The following is a 24212-nucleotide window of genomic DNA, read 5'->3' as shown; positions in this document are numbered from 1 at the left end:
GGCAGATCCCTGCAGAGCTTCATCAAACGCCCGCCTATAATGGTCGTGCGACACGTTGGACATGCAAAAGAGACGGGTAAAGACGTTGGGTATGCAAGAAGGATGAGAGGTAGGCAGGTGGTAAAATTGTGGGCCCACGGGATTTTGCGTGTTTGAAAGCCCACGAGATTTTGCATGTTGAAGACTTAGTTGTTCTATCGGGTAACTCCATATCTAATCTCGAACTAAATATACACAAATACAATTCAAAATGGTATATATATATATATATATATATATATATATATATATATATATATATATATATATATATATATATATATATATATATAAATATCGAGCTCGCAATGTTTCTGCTATATCTAACAAATTAGGTTTTGATTGGGTAATGCTATAGGTGGACATACTATCGGAGTCGGGCTGTGCAATTTCTTCAGCAACAGACTCTACAACTTCACTGGGAAAGGTGACATGGATCCCTCCCTGGACAAGTCCTATGCAGAGGAGCTCAAGACTAAGTGCACGAGCTTAGCTGACAATACAACCACAGTGCCAATGGATCCTGGCAGCTCTCTCAACTTCGACAGGCATTATTACAGTACTCTGGAATCAAACAGAGGGTTATTCCAATCAGATGTCGTGCTTCTCACTGACTCCACTTCCAAAAGTATTGCCGAGAAGCAGTTAGAGGGAGACAACTTTATTCAGAACTTCAAAATCTCAATTCAGCGAATGGGAAGTATCAGAGTGCTTACTGGTAGTGCTGGGGAAATCAGAAAGAGGTGCGCCTTTGTCAACTAAGGAACAGGAAGACTAGTTGATCATAATACTCTCTGGCTAGTTAAATTTTTAATTCCTGTTCTGTTCCTTACCTGGTTACCTAAGAAATAATCCCTACCAAATAATGAGGCTTCAACGGTGGCAGGATTGGACATTTTTATGTAATAATTAGACGCTCAAATTTTCGTTAATTGCTAAACGCTTGTCGGTGGGAAGTTTCTGTACTTATTATGAATAATGCTTACGGATATTTCCGTAGATTAGTTTCTATATTAATAATAAACAATGCTTAGTGATATTTCAATGTCTTCGAGGAATGAGTACTGGTGGACAGGACTGTTGTGTTTTTTTAAGGCATTGAGTAACTATTCCATGTTTTTTTGGTCGAAATTTTGTGAAATAATTTTGGATTAAATTTTGATTTTTTGTTTTAAAAATGTGTTTTTAATGTGTAAATTATATTATAGCATAAAATTTGTTACTCAAATTTGTTATTTTATAAAATTTCAATTAAATCCGAGAAAAATTATATTTAAAAAACTCTCAAACTAAACAAATACAATAAATCTATATCAAATTACTTCATTTATTAGTTGTATAAGTTTTTTTATTTTTTTTAGTTTCTCTAAATAAATAATTGGTAATTTGATTTGAAAATTAACAAGATGATGATAACTGACTTTAATTAAGATTCAACATAGTTCGACATGTAAAAAATAAAAAATTGTTTCTAAATTTTAAAAATTTTATGTTTGAAAAATATCAAATATAGCATTTCAAATTCACTGTTAAAATAAAAACATTTATAAAATATTACTGTTACATATAATTTTAAATTTAAACATTAAGAAAAAGACATTTACTTTCACGTGAAGGTTTAGTAGGGATAATATTTATTTTTCATAGACAAGATAGAAAATAAGATTCCAGGGTGGTTGTGGTTGGAAATAATAATTACTGCAGTATGGAGTGTAGTTTATATTTAGAGTCTCAGATGATTTGAGTTACTATAAGATTTTTAAAAGCTTTGTCTCTCGCAGATCTGAATAAGGACATCTGAGTTCTTCAGTTGTGTATATACCCCATCTGAGTATTAGCAGCTTCCATGGGTTCTCTCTTGGTGCCGGAGGCGATAGGGGTAATAGAAAGTTTATAAAAGCAAAGCGGGACAAGACAAGGAGAAAGTAAATCTCACAATCTTCTTGGACTAAACTGTTGGTTGATATTATGTATACTTATTCATATGAGCTGCTTCAAGTTCAAGGGTGGAATAATGGGCATAATGGTCCATGATTTCCGCACATAAATTTTTGGAGGGAACACCACTTGGAACTACAATGTTGTTGCAATGTTTACTTCAAAATTCTTGCTACTTGCATGAACTGGACTATTGGTAGTTAAGAAGGCAAAGTGGCCTTTTTATTATCTAAAGTGTACCGGCTATTCCTCTTTGATGTTTCAGGGAGATCTTGAGAATCTAGTCGAATATTTTTTATTTTTTTTAAATCTAGTAATGATATTCTAGGACAAGCATATTTTCATATGCATGTAATTCTTGTTTGTAACATAGTTATTTTTTTCTTTTTAATCGTAAGGCCACCAGGGTACTTGAATGCATGTAAATTTCTTTTATAAATCAATCACTTTTGATGGTTGATTATCCTCTTTGTTGTCAACTGGGTTTGTTGATGGTTTAACAATGCTAATTGGTGTAATTCTGAACTTCGATTCACATCTTATCACATTTAACATTCTACCGTGTACTCTTTTGTATGGTCCACAGGTAGTATGCTACTGACCTGGGTGTGCAAAACATTACCTCTTTACATTATGCAGTAGAAACATAAGTGCATTGTTGATCATTTTATATGTTCATACATTAAGAGGTCGATTCCAAATGGAAGTATGTTCAAACATGCAATATATTTTCCGTATTTATTTGGTTGTTATGTTTCTCGGTTGTATAAAATTTATTCCACTACACCTGTAAAATTAATTTGGCAGGTTATGCATCAACGTTTTATGTTTTGGTTTGCACTAGAACACAACTATCATGCTCAGAATAGGTTTGGAATCATTATGAAGATTGCGTATCAGAATAGGTTTGGAATCATTATGAAGATTGCGTATCAGCATTTTTGTACAGTTAGTACAATTCTAAAAAGTTATTCCCAGAGAGGAAAGTGAAGGGGTGGTTCCTCCGAATATCTTGTAAGCAACTTCAACCTCTAAATATTATTTGCCACCGGCTGCTAGCTTTAGTTATCAGCAATATACACTTTAGCAGGGCCAGCGTTGAAGCGCACACAGCAACGAACAATAGTCATTATACTATTATCCAGCGTAGTTTCAATTCTTTTTTTTTAATATATATTTTATTCTGAAATATCATGTCTGCAACATCATGTCTGCAACGTCGAAATGTTTTGCACATATCTTCCCCCACACTTGTTTCTCAACCCCGTTGTTTCTCAACCCCAGCAGGGACTAAAATATGCCAACAGATTTTATACCTGTCTTACAGGCAAATATATTGTAATCGAATTCATCACTAGCAAACTTGGAAGTCTGATTTGTTGCGACAATTCATGTATTCCAATAGGTATTAGCGACCCAATTCCTTGGTTCCATTCCAGATCCGTTGTAGCAAACTTGGAAGTCTGATTTGTCATGTTTCTGGTTCGAAATGTTCTGGTTATAAATGTATAAACGTTCAAAGTTCAGTTCTTCAACTGCAAATGACAGGGTTGATGTTTCCACCGGCTGTCAACCTCAACCACATTAACCTTGGTGAATTGATTAAGCAGAATAACATAGGAAATGGCGAGTGGGATTAAGAGTTTATTTTTTATGATAGGTGTCCAATTTCTGAGAGGTGGTGGCAGCGAGTAGCTCAGAGGTGGCAGCAAGGCGGTGACACCGGTGGTGGCAGCGAGTAGCTCAGAGGTATGTGTTTTGATGCCTATTAAATTTACATAATGTGTTTAATTTGGCTCAAAGCCCTGCAATGTCTAATTTGTCTCAAAACCATATTAATTGATTATATCAAACATATCTTCAGTGTCATGTAAAGCACGATAGCACACAATGGCTAGAGTGGCATACTTTTTCACTAATTATCAAAATTTCTTCCATTATTGTAGTGTTGAATTCTTTCTATCCTACTACAGACTAGTTATGTATTTTCTTCAATTTTATTTCTTCGTACGAATAGGGTTTACATGTAGTGAAACCCTAACACTAAATTAATGTTGGTTTACATTTTAACCTTTATAAATTAGGATCATTCAATTTTTATGTTTTTCTTATGTAGAGAGAGGGATCTTAAGTTATAATTTAGTTTACTAATCTTATTTTGTTTAGTTTACTAATGTTATTTTGTTTATGCGTACTTGAATGGGCCAATTTACCCAGAGATATGGTTGTCTTCAACATGTATCTAAACAATTTTATTTCTCAATATTTCCACATATTTCGCTTCCATGGTTTTACATTCAAATATTACTCTTCTTATTTTATATTACTAATGTTTTTATCTTGATATCCCCAGGTTGAGGAGGAAGGAAATTTATGTGCTCTTTATTAGATATTATTCTCTGTTGCAAGTCTTTTTTTTTTGGTTTCCATAAATAGCCTCTTTTGACTCTTTACCTCGTACCTAAACATACTAATCCCCTATATTATTTTCAATCGTTACAGGTACGACTTGAGGAAATAAAAGAATTTTGCTTCCGTTGTACCAAAGACATTCAACTTAATTCCTAAATTGACTTTCTCTTCCTTAGTTTACACGTCATACATTTCTCAATTCACCCCAAACTTTGTGTGAAGTTATCCTAACGTGAAGATAAAAGTGATTTGTTCATGATATCCTGAAATAGGGTTTTTGCTAGACTTCTAACCCTCCCATGGATACCATGTGTATAAAACGGTTATGAGCCTTAACAAATGGCATATTATATGGTTAGGCAGGGACTACCGGCTGCATGCAGCACTTGTTATTAATAATAGAGATTTGGAATAATAAGGTACATGTTTTTAAAAATATATTGAAATAATTATTTAAGTAAAATGAGAATATCACAAAAATATTTGGGTAATATATACATAGATTAATTTGTTAAATATATGTTAGATTTCTTTAAAAATATAGAAAAACACTAATTTTAAGGAGTTGAATATTTTTATATACATATAAAATCTTTATATTTGTAAAAATAGATTATTTTAAAATATTAAAATAATAAAAAATAAAATATTATATATATATATATATATATATATATATATATATATATATATATATATATATATATCAATGTTTTAAAAGCTGGTCAGCTCGGAACCGACTCGGCCGAGTTGGTCCAAGCCGGTAAAAAAATTTGCGACTCGGCCGTCGAACCGGTTCAGTCGGCCGAGTTAAGACTGACCCGGCCGAGTCATGGCATGACTCGGCCGGGTCAGTCTTAACTTGGCCGACTCGACCGAGTCTGTATCAACTCGGCCGGGTCACTTCATGCAGCCAGTAAACCCCAAAAACGCAATTTTTTTTATATTTTTATGTTTTTTCTGAGTGTGGGGGACTCCAAATGGTTTTATTAATTGGTTTTTTGGTCTTTGGGGTGCAATCCCCTCTCCTGGTATTGATATGTTATTCAAATTTCATGGTAATGTTAAATTCTTAAAGTAAAAGTGACATTCTCCTTAATCTTCATTTTCATCCTTTTACTTAAATTTTTAACATTACCATGAAATGACTCAAGATGTTTGAGAGTGATTCCGACCTCATTGGATTTCATATGGAGAAAGTAGAATTTTAGATTTCATTCAAAATCCAACAGACTTATCAGTTTTTCAGGATTTCATGATTGGGGGATTGCAATGTTTCCATTGAATTTTGTCATGTATTAGGGTATGGAACTCGTATTTAATCAAGAGCACCAATCCCTCTATGTACCTTGATGTTAGTGACATTGGTTGTCGAACTCCTCCGGGAATCGCTCACAAATCGAGAGCTTCTGAAAATGTCGCTCCCGCTCCAGTTTTCACTCTCGCTCCCGCTCCCAAGTAACACTAAGCCAGATGATGTTGGCAACTCTAGCAATAGCCAGTAGTACTAGTCACAGACTTTTGTTGTAGAGGCCATTTATAGCCTCCTTGCTTATGTGTTTTTGTTTTGATCTCTATATCATCATCGTGTATGTATTGGATAGTGCACTAGGCGCCATTTTGATATAATGGATATATTCATGAGCCTACTTTGATCATATGTTGTCTTCTATCTATATTCTAATGTTGTGTGTTTGGAAACATGAATGAAAATCTTTAAAATTATGCGTTTTTATAAAAAATAAATATTTAATGTATTTTTTACAATGACCGAGTCAATGAAATCGAGCCGATCGAGTCAATACCAAGTCGGAGTCAGAGTCGACCCTCGCCCGAGTCAGAGTCGGAGGCAGAGTTTTAAAACATTGAGATATATATAATTTTTATAAAAACACTTTATATTTGTAAAATATATTATTTCTCTTCCTTTAAAAGCTTTACACTCCTACACATAAATTCTAATAGAGATGAAATCTATTCGGTTATGTGTTTTTTTCATTTTTATTTTTACTTATTTCAATCTTTTTTTATTATATTGATTACATATGTAAGATTATTATATTTAATCTTATAAAAATTAAACTAAATATTTAACTTTAAATCATTTATCATTGTTTTGTTATAATTTTTCGGAATATACCTCGATCTACGTGTGAGCTGGCGGACAAAGCCATTAAGGCTGCCATCATGAAAAGGACACCAAGGAATGGTGCCACCACCTCCCAAACGCTTGAAGAGTTGGGCGCAGTGGTCGTCGGCATGTTTAAGACAAGAGGGATGAGGGAAGGTGGCAATTGCATGCAACCAAGTTTACAGACCATGGAGAAGGATAACATTTCGGAGGTTGTGAGAGAAGAGGTGACAATGGTAAAAGTGGAGCAAAGGCTTCGGGAAGGTAGGGTGATCCAACGACTCCAATTGCTGGTTACCAGGTATGCTAAATGGTTCTGCATATACTCCATTATGCTTCTCTATGCCTCGTCTGTTAATTGGGGTTTGCATGGGAGCACGGGATTTGTGGGTGAGAGAATTTTGGGCAGGGTGATTAGCTTGGTGGCAGATGTCTACGGGAATAATCACAGTTCCATGGGTTTTTCACGAGTATCACTCCATTTTGGAATTCTACTCTCTCGCATGGGGCTTATTGGGTTGGTTCAATAGGCATTTTACCTAAGCGAACTCCAGTTTCTTGTCTGCTTGGCAACCCCCCCCCCATGGGGTCGTAGGTAGGGAGGTTGTAAGTGTCTATGTGTTAATACAAGTCTGGTTCTCGAAACACTCTGAGAATGTTGGGGAAAATTGGAAGACTTGGGCCCTGAGGGTAGGCGCCAAGCCCCTGAGGGGAGCTAGTAGGGGGGAGGTTGTCACGAGACTGGGGCTTTCGAAATTGGGGAATTGGCAAGAATAGAACGTTGGTCCAACAACCAAACAACAACTTTGCAGGATCATCAGAAAGATCTCGACTCAGTTACCGATAACAAATTCTTGTAAACCAAAAACAAAGAAGATCTCAACCCTGAAAATTGAGGACCCTGAATATGTGCAAGAGCATGCCATCATTTGTAAGTTTATGGGCTTCTAACACTCGGAGAAGGCATTGAACTAATGGATACAGTAAAAATGGTGCCCCAAGGCATGTTAGGATATTCCGACACATAGGAAATAGTTAAGTATAACTTGGTCTAGTATAGAGTTAGGTAAAGTGTGTTTCTTTATTATGTACATTTTGTAACTTACAATCCAACGGTCACGATATGTAGTGATCCGACGGTTCATTCTCTCCTCGGTATTACCGACACTTGATCTGTGGCTTAACACCCGATTGGTCCATGATCTCTATTTAAAGAGCATGGAGGGTCATTTGTAGGTTAACTGTTCATGAGAGAAGCTTATGTAAATTTTCATTCTTTTATTAATAAATTGCCTGAAGTGGCCGCGTTGGCTCAGGCCGTGGACTGTTTCCCTCTTAGAGGGTTTTAACCACGTCAAAAGTACTGGTGTATTGATCTGTGATCTGTTTGTGAGTGGTGTCCTTTGGTGTTCTGTCTGAGGAACTTACCCTGTAAATTCCTACATGGTATCAAAGCTATTTGAGGGCCGCGTCCGTTGGTGATCCAAATCTGAAGCTCGTAGAACTGCATTTGACTACCATTTCCTAGATCTACTGTTTCTGACTGCTTTCGGGCCGAGAGGACTGCTCTGTTGTGTTGGGAGCATCTGTTCCAGTGTGGAACCCCTTTCGTTTCACGCGAAAAGGTTTCTGGTAGCCCTAGCTACATCATTTTTAAGATCTGGAGGTATACAGTGTTTATTTGCAGTTTACAGTTAATTCTCTCTGTTTATTTCGGTTTCTGTTTATTTAGCTTTTTTTTATTACCGGATCTATACATTTCATTTCTGCGTATGCTCTTTGACCCACGACTCTGTGCGATCTAGGCAAATCAGAAACAGAAAGGAAGGATTTTTCTCATGCGTATGCTCTTTTCCACTACGCCTTAGTGTGATCTCGGAAAATCAGAAACATTGAGGAAAATATTTAGTTTCCGGCTAAAGCTAACTTCGAGCCGTAAGGTTCATTTTTTTGTATGTCCGTGTTGGGTTTTTTGTTTTTTGTTTTGTAGGGAAAAAGAGCTTTCTCAAATCAAGCACGCAACCCAAAGCTTCAACCCCTCTCTCTCACTCTCTCTCTCTCAAACTTTTTGTATAGCTCACTTGGTCTAAAGCTAATTTATGAGAGTAGAGGTCTTGAGTTCAAGTCTCCTTTTTTTGGGGGCGGATTTTTCATTTCTGCACATTCCCGCACTTCGTCGGCATCTTCATCAAATTTTCTTCAAAAAGCCATAACTTCTTCATCCAGAAGCCGTTTTCGAAACCGTTTTTTTTAAAACAGCCTAATTTTTCGAGATCTTTCCATTGCAACACTTAGTTTCAACATCTATAGCTTCAGCTTTTGTTAAAATGGAAATTCCATGCCAAGTTATTCTTGACAGCACCAACTACTTCCAATGGTGGGCCTACATTGTGGATTTACTTAGAAGTAAGGGTCTCTACAAAAGAGCCTCAGGCCAAGAAACCAAACCGAAAGATGAAGATAAGGTAGCTAAATGGGAAAATAGGGAAAATCAAGCACGTGGGTTGATAGGGATGTCTATTTCTCCAGATCTTAGATTCCATATTGCAGAACTTGATACTCCTGATGAAGCATTGAAACAGATTACTCAAGTATGGGGGTTTACGCAGTGCATTATATTAGATATCATTTTGGGATTCAACTGCGTTAAGTAAGTCATTCATGTATGACCATTTCCACGAGAGGTAGTCGAAACTGACTAATTTCTCATGATTTTTGAATAGTTCACTTAGCACTCATTGCATCGGGTGATGCTCACAGGGGTGAAGAAGTGGGATTGAAACTAGTGAAATGAATCACATAGCATCAATCATCACTTCCGGGGCTTGCACCCGGTAACCAGGACTTCCCAGGAGGTCACCCATCCCAGAACTCCTCTGGCTCAAGCGCGCTTAACTGTGGAGTTTTCCCCACAATCAAGCCCACTTAGCTTGCTACCCCATTTGCAAAACCTTAGCAAGTATTGTGCCTCATGAACCATTCAAGTAGAGATCCCTTGACTCTTTTTGAATTTAAGTATGGGGGTTTACGCAGTGCATTATATTAGATATCATTTTGGGATTCAACTGCGTTAAGTAAGTCATTCATGTATGACCATTTCCATGAGAGGTAGTCGAAACTGACTAATTTCTCATGATTTTTGAATAGTTCACTTAGCACTCATTGCATCGGGTGATGCTCACAGGGGTGAAGAAGTGGGATTGAAACTAGTGAAATGAATCACATAGCATCAATCATCACTTACGGGGCTTGCACCCGGTAACCAGGACTTCCCAGGAGGTCACCCATCCCAGAACTCCTCTGGCTCAAGCGCGCTTAACTGTGGGGTTTTCCCCACAATCAAGCCCACTTAGCTTGCTACCCCATTTGCAAAACCTTAGCAAGTATGGTAGTCGAAACTGACTAATTTCTCATGATTTTTGAATAGTTCACTTAGCACTCATTGCATCGGGTGATGCTCACAGGGGTGAAGAAGTGGGATTGAAACTAGTGAAATGAATCACATAGCATCAATCATCACTTACGGGGCTTGCACCCGGTAACCAGGACTTCCCAGGAGGTCACCCATCCCAGAACTCCTCTGGCTCAAGCGCGCTTAACTGTGGGGTTTTCCCCACAATCAAGCCCACTTAGCTTGCTACCCCATTTGCAAAACCTTAGCAAGTATTGTGCCTCATGAACCATTCAAGTAGAGATCTACTTGAATGGTTCATGAGGCACAATACTTGCTAAGGTTTTGCAAATGGGGTAGCAAGCTAAGTGGGCTTGATTGTGGGGAAAACCCCACAGTTAAGCGCGCTTGAGCCAGAGGAGTTCTGGGATGGGTGACCTCCTGGGAAGTCCTGGTTACCGGGTGCAAGCCCCGGAAGTGATGATTGATGCTATGTGATTCATTTCACTAGTTTCAATCCCACTTCTTCACCCCTGTGAGCATCACCCGATGCAATGAGTGCTAAGTGAACTATTCAAAAATCATGAGAAATTAGTCAGTTTCGACTACCTCTCGTGGAAATGGTCATACATGAATGACTTACTTAACGCAGTTGAATCCCAAAATGATATCTAATATAATGCACTGCGTAAACCCCCATACTTAAATTCAAAAAGAGTCAAGGGATCTCTACTTGAATGGTTCATGAGGCACAATACTTGCTAAGGTTTTGCAAATGGGGTAGCAAGCTAAGTGGGCTTGATTGTGGGGAAAACTCCACAGTTAAGCGCGCTTGAGCCAGACGAGTTCTGGGATGGGTGACCTCCTGGGAAGTCCTGGTTACCGGGTGCAAGCCCCGGAAGTGATGATTGATGCTATGTGATTCATTTCACTAGTTTCAATCCCACTTCTTCACCCCTGTGAGCATCATCCGATGCAATGAGTGCTAAGTGAACTATTCAAAAATCATGAGAAATTAGTCAGTTTCGACTACCTCTCGTGGAAATGGTCATACATGAATGACTTACTTAACACAGTTGAATCCCAAAATGATATCTAATATAATGCACTGCGTAAACCCCCCATACTTAAATTCAAAAAGAGTCAAGGGATCTCTACTTGAATGGTTCATGAGGCACAATACTTGCTAAGGTTTTGCAAATGGGGTAGCAAGCTAAGTGGGCTTGATTGTGGGGAAAACTCCATAGTTAAGCGCGCTTGAGCTAGAGGAGTTCTGGGATGGGTGACCTCCTGGGAAGTCCTGGTTACCGGGTGCAAGCCCCGGAAGTGATGATTGATGCTATGTGATTCATTTCACTAGTTTCAATCCCACTTCTTCACCCCTGTGAGCATCACCCGATGCAATGAGTGCTAAGTGAACTATTCAAAAATCATGAGAAATTAGTCAGTTTCGACTACCTCTCGTGGAAATGGTCATACATGAATGACTTACTTAACGCAGTTGAATCCCAAAATGATATCTAATATAATGCACTGCGTAAACCCCCATACTTAAATTCAAAAAGAGTCAAGGGATCTCTACTTGAATGGTTCATGAGGCACAATACTTGCTAAGGTTTTGCAAATGGGGTAGCAAGCTAAGTGGGCTTGATTGTGGGGAAAACTCCACAGTTAAGCGCGCTTGAGCCAGACGAGTTCTGGGATGGGTGACCTCCTGGGAAGTCATGGTTACCCGGTGCAAGCCCCGGAAGTGATGATTGATGCTATGTGATTCATTTCACTACTTTCAATCCCACTTCTTCACCCCTGTGAGCATCACCCGATGCAATGAGTGCTAAGTGAACTATTCAAAAATCATGAGAAATTAGTCAGTTTCGACTACCTCTCGTGGAAATGGTCATACATGAATGACTTACTTAACACAGTTGAATCCCAAAATGATATCTAATATAATGCACTGTGTAAACCCCCATACTTAAATTCAAAAAGAGTCAAGGGATCTCTACTTGAATGGTTCATGAGGCACAATACTTGCTAAGGTTTTGCAAATGGGGTAGCAAGCTAAGTGGGCTTGATTGTGGGGAAAACTCCACAGTTAAGCGCACTTGAGCCAGAGGAGTTCTGGGATGGGTGACCTCCTGGGAAGTCCTGGTTACCGGGTGCAAGCCCCGGAAGTGATGATTGATGCTATGTGATTCATTTCACTAGTTTCAATCCCACTTCTTCACCCCTGTGAGCATCACCCGATGCAATGAGTGCTAAGTGAACTATTCAAAAATCATGAGAAATTAGTCAGTTTCGACTACCTCTCGTGGAAATGGTCATACATGAATGACTTACTTAACGCAGTTGAATCCCAAAATGATATCTAATATAATGCACTGCGTAAACCCCCATACTTAAATTCAAAAAGAGTCAAGGGATCTCTACTTGAATGGTTCATGAGGCACAATACTTGCTAAGGTTTTGCAAATGGGGTAGCAAGCTAAGTGGGCTTGATTGTGGGGAAAACTCCACAGTTAAGCGCGCTTGAGCCAGAGGAGTTCTGGGATGGGTGACCTCCTGGGAAGTCTTGGTTACCGGGTGCAAGCCCTGGAAGTGATGATTGATGCTATGTGATTCATTTCACTAGTTTCAATCCCACTTCTTCACCCCTGTGAGTATCACCCGATGCAATGAGTGCTAAGTGAACTATTCAAAAATCATGAGAAATTAGTCAGTTTCGACTACCTCTCGTGGAAATGGTCATACATGAATGACTTACTTAACGCAGTTGAATCCCAAAATGATATCTAATATAATGCACTGCGTAAACCCCCATACTTAAATTCAAAAAGAGTCAAGGGATCTCTACTTGAATGGTACATGAGGCACAATACTTGCTAAGGTTTTGCAAATGGGTTAGCAAGCTAAGTGGGCTTGATTTTGGGGAAAACTCCACAGTTAAGCGCGCTTGAGCCGGAGGAGTTCTGGGATGGGTGACCTCCTGGGAAGTCCTGGTTACCGGGTGCAAGCCCCGGAAGTGATGATTGATGCTATGTGATTCATTTCACTAGTTTCAATCCCACTTCTTCACCCCTGTGAGCATCACCCGATGCAATGAGTGCTAAGTGAACTATTCAAAAATCATGAGAAATTAGTTAGTTTCGACTACCTCTCGTGGAAATGGTCATACATGAATGACTTACTTAACGCAGTTGAATCCCAAAATGATATCTAATATAATGCACTGTGTAAACCCCCATACTTAAATTCAAAAAGAGTCAAGGGATCTCTACTTGAATGGTTCATGAGGCACAATACTTGCTAAGTTTTTGCAAATGGGGTAGCAAGCTAAGTGGGCTTGATTGTGGGGAAAACTCCATAGTTAAGCGCGCTTGAGCCAGAGGAGTTCTGAGATGGGTGACCTCCTGGGAAGTCCTGGTTACTGGGTGCAAGCCCCGGAAGTGATGATTGATGCTATGTGATTCATTTCACTAGTTTCAATCCCACTTCTTCACCCCTGTGAGCATCACCCGATGCAATGAGTGCTAAGTGAACTATTCAAAAATCATGAGAAATTAGTCAGTTTCGACTACCTCTCGTGGAAATGGTCATACATGAATGACTTACTTAACGCAGTTGAATCCCAAAATGATATCTAAGATTACTAAAGTTTTTGGAATAAAAAATGAACTTAGAGCCCATCAACTTGTAACTGAGTTGCTTACATTGGACCCCAATAATTTTTTTTGCATTAAGAAAGATAATAGTAACCTTATCTATTCCATTCTTACTAAGTTGGGACCAGCCAACTCTGTGTTTGTTTCCACCTTCCATTCTACAAGAGAAGCCTTCATTTCTCAAGGACAAGACTACAAGTCCCGTTCCTTTGATTCTTTTTGTGATTCTTTAATAAGAGAACAAGAAAAACTCTTACACCTTGGTCTTCTTAATCTTGGAAACTCTTCTAAGAAAGCGTTAGCTGCCTAGAAGGAACCAAATCCAAAGAATCCTAAGAAGTTGTATCCTAAAAGGAATGATCCTAAACCAAACAAGGGTCCTAAGCAATTTCAGCCTCAAAATGAAAAATCATTTCAACAAAATGATAAGACAAATAAAAACAAAGGGAAGAAGACTGATAGACATTGCAACTTTTGTAATCGAGATGGCCACAAATCTCTCCTAAGCACCCACAAACCATAGGAGGTGACTTCAACATGATAATCAACCTGAATGAGAAAAAAAGAGGGCCTTTAAAGGTTGGACAAATATGTAGAAGTCTTCAAAGAAACAATTAATAGCTTGGAAATGGTGGATATGGAAACCCAAAATGAAGTCTTCACATGGAATAACAAGAGGAGATAAGAAAATAGCCTCCTATCTAGATTGGTTTCTCATTTATGAATCCATCCTTCTGGCCAATCATGAAATCAAAGGCATAATTCCCCCTTATTTGGGCTCAGATCACTCGCTAATAGTTCTAGACATCCAACTTCTCAACACCCCTAGGAACAAACCATTCTTCTTTGTGTAGGAATTTAAAGGGTAAGTTCCTCAGACATAACACCAAAGGACACTGCTCACAAACAGATCACAGATCAATACACCAGTATTGTTGACGTGGTTAAAACCCTCAAAGAGGGAAACAGTCCACGGCCTGAGCCAACGCAGCCACATAAGTTCCAACAAATCAGCTATAACCTATTATGAGTAGTTTAATTCATAGTTGGTACATCAAATTTCTTCACAAATTGATATTGTACTTGTATTCCTTATGCTTTTCTCAGGCAAAATTTGTTAGATATGCGAGCTTTTTCCCCGCATTATCTACTCATCATTATTCTATTTAGCAACAGACTATAGTTTTCATTATTCGAATTGGTCATGACAGAAATGCAACACCCTAGCAAGCCCACGTTAAGGGACAGAATAACACTGATAGCAGAAACTGATTTAGGTAACGAATAAGAAATATTTGGGTGTGAGATGAAATAGGATTACACAATCCTTTGCACTAACTTTACACTTTGCTTCCACCACAAAAAGTAGAGTATTACGCTGTCGCATATGGCAATCAATGAATTTAATTAATTTATCAAATATATGTGATTTGGTATACAGTTGAGTGGGTCTAATGGTTAAAAGTATGTTTCTTTTTAAAAAGTTATAGGTTTAAAATTAGAGTGGGTAGAGTATGTATGTTTTTTTAGATTTAGTAATCAAATTGTATTACTTTAAGACGGATCACTTGCCACACAAAAAAATCTTATACACCAATTTAGTGTATAACTAACCATGACTTTAAAATTAGATAATAATAATAATAATATCTCCATCCATAATTAAAATTAAACCGAATAACTAAAAAATACATAAATGACCTAAAATCTCTAATCACAATATTCGGTTGTTCTGCGAGTCGTCAAGCTTTCATTATCGGTGGACTGTCAGCCACCACAACCTTTCTTCCCATCAATCATAAGGAGTGCAATGTCTTTGAACACGATCAGAATTGCGAGTGGCCGTTAAAATTAATTGGACGTTATTGGCCATTGCTAAATTTGAATAATTAAAAGGCATTTTCAAAGGTTGAATATTAATTATCATGCATCCTTAGATTGTGTGTCATTTGCAGTGCTTATCAATATAATTCCATAGGGACCATTGATATGCGGCGTCATACATATATAAGTTGCGAGGAGATTTGAACTTTCTGCGTTACCTATTAGGCAAAAGTCCTAAAACACGTATTATATAATCTTAATTATTTTTTATATTTTCGAATGGGTATTTAATGTAAAATGGTGTTGTTTAACAAGTTAGTCTTCGTAACTTAGTTTCATTATTGAAATTTGAAAAGTATGAATTAGTTTTGATATTTGAAAGTGAGTTTAATATTTTGGTTTAGGATTCATTTCAATTAGGAAAAATTTATCTTAGATTCTTCTAGCATTGTATCCTGTGTATTTATGTATCATGATAACACTGTATTGTCCTACAAAACCAATGGAAGTGTTTTTTTTTTCTTTTTTCTTTAAATGTCATCAAAAATTTTTATTAGGGATTCATATCCATTGAAAAAATATTTTACATTTGATTCTCCAAGTAGTATATCTCTGTGTCACAAAAATACTTTGGGCCTAATGGTTAAGGACATGCAGTTAGCAAGTTCAAATTTAGAGTTGTTAGGTATGTACACCTTCCTAGATTTAGTAGTCAAATTGTTGCACAAAGGTAGGTCCATTGTCTCAAAGATAAGAGAGTCTCATGAGCCAATTTGGTATAAACTTGGCTATAACCTTAAAAACAACATATTATTATTAATACTACTATATTAGGGTACAAATGAATAAAAATGAATACTTTGTTGAACTCCTTCATTTATTTTTGAATAAATTTCTATATATATTAATAAAAGGCTTCATGGTTGTAACAAGTTACACTAAATTGCAATATATTTAATATGTTATATAAGGAGATTAGGTTTTTAACCTTTATAGTTATTTATGAAGAATGTATTTATTAATAAATGAAATTGGGAAATTAATTAAATTTTACTTTTATAAGTAAGTTAAACACTAAATAAACTTATATCTTTTTTTATAAATTATTTTTTAATAAGTTATAATTGTGAGAATTTTGATTTATAATTTTTCACACATTTTAAAATATTTAAATAATGAAATTTTGAAAATGTTAATAAATTATTAAAATGTGAATTTATCTTACCAAGAAAAACTCATTAAAAAAGTTAAATTTTATCTAATATATTATAAATAATTTAAATTATCTAATATATTATAAATATTTTCAATTTAAATTTCAACATAAATTTAGAGCATTCTCTTATTATTAATAATAGAGATTCGGAATAATAAAGTATGTCTTTAAAAATATATTGAAATAATTTTTTAATTAAAATGAGAATATCACAAAAATATTTGGTTAATATATACATAGATTAATTTGTTAAACATATGTTAATTTAAAAAAACTAAAAAACACCACTAATTTTAAGGAGTTGAATATTTATATATATATATATATAATTTTGTAAAAATATATTATTTTAAAATATTAAAATAATAATAAAACATTATCTTATATATATATAATTTTTATAAAAAAAAACTTTATATTTATATTTGTAAAATAGATTATTTCTCATCCTTTAAAAGCTTTACACCCCTATAAATAAATTCTAATATAAATGAAATCTATTCGGTTATTTGTTTTTTTCTCATTTATTTTTTTTACTTATTTCAACTTTTTTTTATTATATTGATTATATAGGTAAGAATATTTTATTTAATCTTATAAAAATTAAACTAGATATTTAACTTTAAATCATTTATCATTGTTTTTTTATAATTTTTTGGAATATATCCCGATCTGCATGTGCGCTGGCGGACAAAGCCATTAAGGCTATCATCATGAAAAGGAAACCCAAGAATGGTGCCACCACCTCCCACACATTTGAAGAGTTGGGCGCAGTGGTCGTCGGCATGTTTAAGACAAGAGGGATGAGGGAAGGTGGCAATTGCATGCAACCAAGTTTATTGACCACGGAGAAGGATAACAGTTCAAAGGTTGTGAGAGAAGAGGTGACGACAGTAAAAGTCGAACAAAGGCTTCAGGAAGGTGGGGTGATCCAATGACTCCAACCGCTGGTTACCGGGTATGTTAAATGGTTCTGCATTTACTCCATTATGCTTCTCTACGCCTGGTCTATTAATTGGGGTTTTCATGGGGGCACACGGTTTGTGGGTGAGAGAAATTTGGGTAGGGTGATTAGCTTGGTGGCAGATGTCTACGACAATCATCCCAATTCCATGGGTTCTGCATGAGTATCACTCCATTTCGGCATTCTACTCTCTCACATGGGGCTTATTGGGTTGGGTCGGGAGGCATTCTACCTAAGCGAACTCCAGTTTCTTGTCTGCTTAGCAAACCTGAGGGGTCGCAGGTAGGGAGGTTGTAAGTGTCTATGTGTTAATGCAAGTCTGGTTCTCGGAACGCTCTGAGAATGCTGGGGAAAATTGGAAGACTTGGGCCCTGAGGGCAGGCGCCAAGCCCCTGAGGGGAGCTAGTAGGGGGGAGGTTGTCACGGGACGGGGGCTTCTGAAATTGGGGAATTGGCAAGAATAGAACATTGGTTAGGCCAGCCTCAGCCGGCTGAAGGGAAGGGGGGTGGCTAGCAACATTTGGGTTGGATGCCTCATGGAGGCTGAGATTTAGATGTCGAGCTGCCAAGATGGCTAGAGTAAAGTCAAGCGGAAGCTAAGTTAGGGGAATGGGGGAAGGGTCATTCAGTGGTGGGTAAAGGAGATGAAGGGTGTGGTTCCTTTTGGATTGGCTTTTGGGCTACAGGCTCTGTAGGTGGCCATGCACCTCGTTTCCAAGACCATGGTCAAAGCGTTTGTAAGGCAGGGGTCATGCAGGGGCATCCTGGGAGTTATGGGTGGGGGATCCTTATGCTTGAGGGTTATGAAAATGAATCATGGGTGGCGGATTTGATGCATTGGAAAACACTTTGGGAGGTGGCAATTCAAAAAATAATGTTTTGGAAATTAAGGTTTCTTGCTCCCGTAACGAACCCATCGAAAGGTAACTACCCTTCGAAGAGAAGAGAACAGAGGCTAGCTTATGGCCAATGACAAAATTTGCTTGAAAGGTATAAGGGCAAAGAGGCAATGGGTCGAGTAGCGAAGGGCAAGGGAAGAGGAAAGATACTGTAGGGGAGCAAGGTCGAGACTGAGCCGAGCATTGTGGGTAAATGACGAGGCAGAAAACTTGTGGTCAGCCTGATATAGGAAGCAGCGGCTGCTTACACGGATGACGCCAATGAGGAAATCAAACAGCTCATTGCAGAATGGGAGGAAGACATAAATCGCCAAGCGAGCGTGGAGGCAGCTGATATGGAGGATTGGAAGCTCCTGGTTCCGCATCCAAGACACACCAAAGGACGAGAGACACAATACAAGCAGACCCTATATCTGTATTTGCCTATGAAATGCCTCCTGGGCAAGGCCATGGAACAAATTTGGACAACTGCTCTCTAGGATTTTCCAAATTACAAATAGGATTTTCAAAAGTTGCAATTCCAATTGCAAAAACAGGATGGTTTCCTGGGTCGTATTGAGAAACATTTCCCATGCATGTTCTTGTAGACTGAGCTGCAAGGCTCTAGCACAAAAGATCCAGCCCCGGTTACATCGGCATCCGCCGAGCAAGAGGACTAGCATGTCGGCTCTTATTTATTTTTTTATTAATTTTCATGTGGATAGCTTTCAATTTGCAGTTTGCAGTCATATTACAAACATGATTCAAAAGTTGCAATTCCAATAGCAGAAACAGGATGGTTGCTTCGGCCGCATTGAGAAACGCTTCCCATTCCGGTTCTCGCAAACTGAGCTGCAAGGCTCCATCACGAAAGATCCAGCACTAGTTACATCGGCATCTGCTGAGCAAGAGGACTAGCATGTCAACTCTTAGTTTTTTTTTATTAGTTTTCATGTGGATAGCTTTTAATTTGCAGTTTGCAGTCATATATATATATATATATATATATGGTTGTGGACATGACAATCAAGTTTATATAGCTTGGATAGATAGACTAAGTATTGTTTGCTGTTGGATGGCTTATCACACAGTTAGGTGGTCAACAAACTTAGTTTCCCGATGGGCAAGTTAAGACCACCTAACCAAGCTCTATGTGGTTGTAACTTTCTGACTTATTTTATAATGAAAAAGAAAGATCTACCGAGCTTAACAAAAAAAACTTTTCGAAATATAAATAATTTTGTTATTTTTAATAATCAAATTAATATTTATGATAACAAAAAAAAATAAAACCTCAATGTTAAAAAAATTAAATATTTAATTATAAAATTTCATAATTTTGATATTATTAAAATTATTTCCTAATCAAGTAATGTACGTTCGTTTGCCCTTTGAATCAGGGTCGGATTTCCTCCAAACTTTTAGTTGGTTTATTGTTTTTCCAGTGATAAAAAACAAGTGGATTTTGATTCACTGTTAGTTACTCAGCCTTTGGTTGTTAGGCGTCACCATGATTTTTAACATATAAAACAATAAATACGAGGCTTAATATTTTATAAATGAAAATTAAATTTGTGGAATAACATTAAAGCATGTACACTCATTTAATGTGATTGATATTAATATGTTATTTATATGGTACATTGTTATCATTATTCAAAATGCAGATAAAAAGAAAATTAAAATATTAAAAAGAAATAAATTAAAATAATTTATAATGTGAACTTTATAAATTACTGTTTAATTTTTTTCAAATTCCAATTAATTCATTGTTAAACGCATATCGAATCCATAATACCTACCTTGCGGAAAGCATAATAATTCCAATGATTTTGATATGAGTATGTAGTTTAGTGTATAGAGTTCAAAATTCTAATTTGATTAATTTATTTTTTATTACGTTATTCTAAATATAAAGATATGTTTTTAGAAATCACTATTAGTTTTTAGCTAGCATGGGCAAATTTATAACTTTCAAATGGATTATATATATGTTTTAGTTATAAATTAGCTAGTTTAGTTTTTATTAAATTACAATTTAAAAAATTTTAAATATCAAATTGTTAATGTGATATATAGTTGGATCTCGTTGAAAATGAAAATTAATTTATTTAAAAAAAAAAAATTATGTATATTATTAATAATAATAGAATTAATTTTTAGTAAATATTATAAATTTATAATGTTTCAAAAAAATTATGTATATGGTTTTATGGTAAAATAAACCTCTTCGTATTAATTTGGTGGGAGAATTGTTGCAATTGCGACTTAGGGTGGTTTTGATCTGATAACTTCCATGGCAGTGTTAGGAGGGGACTCAAGTACCCCAAAGAGAAGGAGTCAGAGGCTTCCTTCCTCACCAAATTTACCACCCAAAATGCTGCCAGTCCACCACTCGAGAGAGGGAGGGGCAGGAAAGGGTGTAGCTAAACAACCAAACAAAAAATTTGTAGGATCAAGCATAAATATCTCGGCTTAGCCACCAACAACAAATTCTTGTAAGCCAAAAACAAAGAAGATCCCAACCCTAAAAATTGAGGACCCTGAATATATGCAGGAACATGCCATCATTTTCAATTTTATGGGCTTCTAGCATATGGAGAAGGTGTTGAACTTGTGGATACAGTAAAAGTGGCACCCCAAGGGAGGAATCAAGTTCCAGCTTGCATCTATGGGCTTCTTCAAAGTGATATTTGATCTTCTTAAAGACAGAGAATGAATCTTTGAAGGAGGGCCTTACTTCTTCTACTTAGCTGCACTGTATATGAGATACAGGAAGGAAAATTTCACCCCAAAGAAGGAAGACTTCACAAGAGTGTCGTTCAAGATTAGGTTCTACTCCTTTCCAACATACTATTGGACACCCTCTATTCTAAAAGAAATATGCGACAACTTGGGAGAATACATCAAAATGTCGAAGGGAACTAGGTCAGGGCACTCTGTCTCATATGCCTGAATCTGCGTCTACATGGATGTCTTAGGAGCACTCCCCGAAGCAATTAAGCTTGTTCTTCGTGAAAAAGTATGGGTGAAGAATATTGACCATGAGCACATACCCTTTCGGTGCTACAAATTCCGTGAGCATGGGAATTATTTCCACGGTTGCCCAAAAAACCCCTACCACCCACCAATCCCCAATCTCAACAAAGGGCAGACGATCAAGGCTTCACTAGGGTAACCTCCAAGAATAAGAATAAAGGAAATCCCAAGGTAAGCAATCTTCATCAAGCCAAATCAACATAAACAAGTTTGATATATTAGGAGAAGGCCAAGAGAAACAAGCCAAAGAAAACAACAAAAAAGACATCAAGACTCGCAATGTGGCATCGACTTTACCCTCTTCCATGACAAAGAGACAGTCATCACAGAAAACCCCACCTCATTCGAGCAAGAAATAAAGGATATCAAAATGGAGCAAGGGAATGAAAATGATTTAATAAAGAAGGAGGCCATTGAAGAAGTCTTAAGAGACATGGACCTTAACAAGATGATTGAAGTATGGGAGAAGAAAGGAATGGAAACTGTACCAGAGGAGTACCTTCAAAAGATATAAAAGGCATATCTTTATCAAGAGGAACTAAAACAAGTCACGAAAAAAGGCAATATGGGGATCTCAACCAGATTAGTATCAAGTCCAACATCTTTGAAGTTAGTACAACCCCAAGGGAACATGAAGAAAGCATGAAAGAAAACTGACCAGTTAAATTCTACAAGAGCTCAGGGTGAGACTGATCAATGAAGGAAAGGTAAGAGCCCTTGTCCTAACTTAAAAAGTTTCTCAATGAAGTTAATTTCATGGAACATACAAGGTCTGAAAGGACCTACGGAATGAAGACTCCTAAAGTAGAAATCATAGCACACAAGCCAGAAATTGTTTTCCTCCAAGATATGAAAGTAGGCTTAGAAATGATTATGTCCCTTCAGATGTAATGTTGGAAAGGTTATGAAAACATTTCCAATGCCGCCAGATGAAAAACATGAAGGAAAGTAATTCTCTCGAATGGAAAATTGTTGAATATCAAAATAACCTTCTCAACTCCCAACATTTTGTTCGTTGCTTTTCAACTTATTAGAATTTTGAAGTCCTTATGTGTCATTAATATTTATGGTCCTCACTGAGTAGACAAAAATTCAACATGTTAGAAACCCTAAATAAAATGCACAAATATCTCCTAAGCACCCATAGAATCATAGGAGGTGACTTCAACATGATAATCAACCTGAATGAGAAGAAAAGGGGGCCTTCGAAGGCTGGGAAAAGATGTAGAATACTTCAAAGAAACATTTACTATCTTGGAAATGGTGGATATGGAAACCCATAATGAAGTCTTTACATGGAATAACAAGAAGATATAAGAAAATAACCTCCTATCTAGATTGGTTTCTCATTTATGAATCCATCCTTCTGGCCAATCATGAAATCAAAGAAACAATTCTCTCTTATGCACGCTTTGATCACTGGACAATAGCTCTATAGATCCAACATCTCAGCACCCCTAGGAACAAACCATTCTTCTTTGTGGCCTTCTGGCTTGACCACCCTTAAATCTAATCCAAAATAAAAGAATGGTGGAATAAGGAACTCCACCTACAAGGCTAAAAAATGTACTAATTTCAACAAAATCTCAATAATATCTAAAATATAATCAGAAAATGGAACAAAGAAGTCTTTGGGGACATTTTTAAAAGACAAAAAAGACATAGAAAAATAGTTGGAGGAGCTCCAACAGAACATCATCCTCAACAGGAGCACGGACCAGCTGAAACAAATAGAGAAGGATCCACAATAGAGATGGGAAATGAGAGCCAAATAGGAAGAAAAACTATGGAAGAAACAATCTCAAGTTCAATAGCTAAAATGTGGAGAATAAAACATAAAATTATTTCACAAATAAATAATTCAACATAGGAAAGCTAACATGATCCTATCTCTGAAGCAGACTAATGGTAATATGATCATCTCTCATGAAGACATCTCAACAGAGCTTAACAAGTTTTTTGGGAACCTCTTACAACAACCCAATGAGGACAGGAGCCAAGGCATTCAGGAGATTGTTAAACACATCCCCAAAATATTGAATGAAGATCACAACACTATGTTGCTTAAGCAAATCATGTAGAAAGAGTTGAAGGAGGCTGTCATGTCTATGCCCTCGGGTAAATCCCCAAGACCTAATGGTTTCACTGCAAATTTCTTCAAAGCCTATTGTCCTATGCTAAAGGAAGAGGTTTGTGCCATTGTTGAGGAATCAAGACACTCTAAGTAAATTATTTAAGCTCTTAATTCCACCGTTATCACCCTTATCCTAAAAGAAGAAGGTGCATATTTTCCTAAGAGCTATTCCCCAATTTCCCTCTGCAATGTCATTTAGAAAATTATTTCAAAGGTCACAAAAAACAAACTTAAAGCTCGGCTTCCCATCTTAGTCTCTCCAAGCCAATATGGCTATGTAGAGGGAAGAAATATCTTAGACAACATAATTCTCTCTCATGAAATTGTTCATTCTCTCAAGATCGCCAAACAATTAGGGATGATGACGTAGCTTGACATGTCGAAAGCCTTTGAAAATAAGTTGGCAATGCATGAGAGAAGTTTTAAAAGAATTTGGGTTTCATCAAGACTGTATTGCTTGGATAATGGCTCTAGCAACTCAGGCTTTCTTCTCCATACTAGTCAAAAAACCATTATAATCATGTTCACCATTCTCAGCCACTTGGGGAATCAGACAGGGTGATCCTCTATCACCCTTTCTATTC

The 24212-nt window shown here is 36.9% G+C and overlaps 1 pseudogene; it reads left to right on the top strand.

Annotated features, from left to right (window-relative positions):
* The first annotated feature begins 471 nt into the window (after positions 1 to 471).
* On the top strand, positions 472 to 801 carry LOC149258858 (peroxidase 1 pseudogene; annotated as a pseudogene).
* The last annotated feature ends 23411 nt before the right edge of the window (positions 802 to 24212 follow it).

Source organism: Pinus tabuliformis, chromosome 6 (genome assembly GCF_031772625.1).
Source record: "Pinus tabuliformis cultivar Carrire ecotype Pingquan chromosome 6, CPIR1, whole genome shotgun sequence".
Lineage (NCBI taxonomy): Eukaryota > Viridiplantae > Streptophyta > Pinopsida > Pinales > Pinaceae > Pinus > Pinus tabuliformis.
This window is presented reverse-complemented; position numbering and strand designations above follow the sequence as displayed.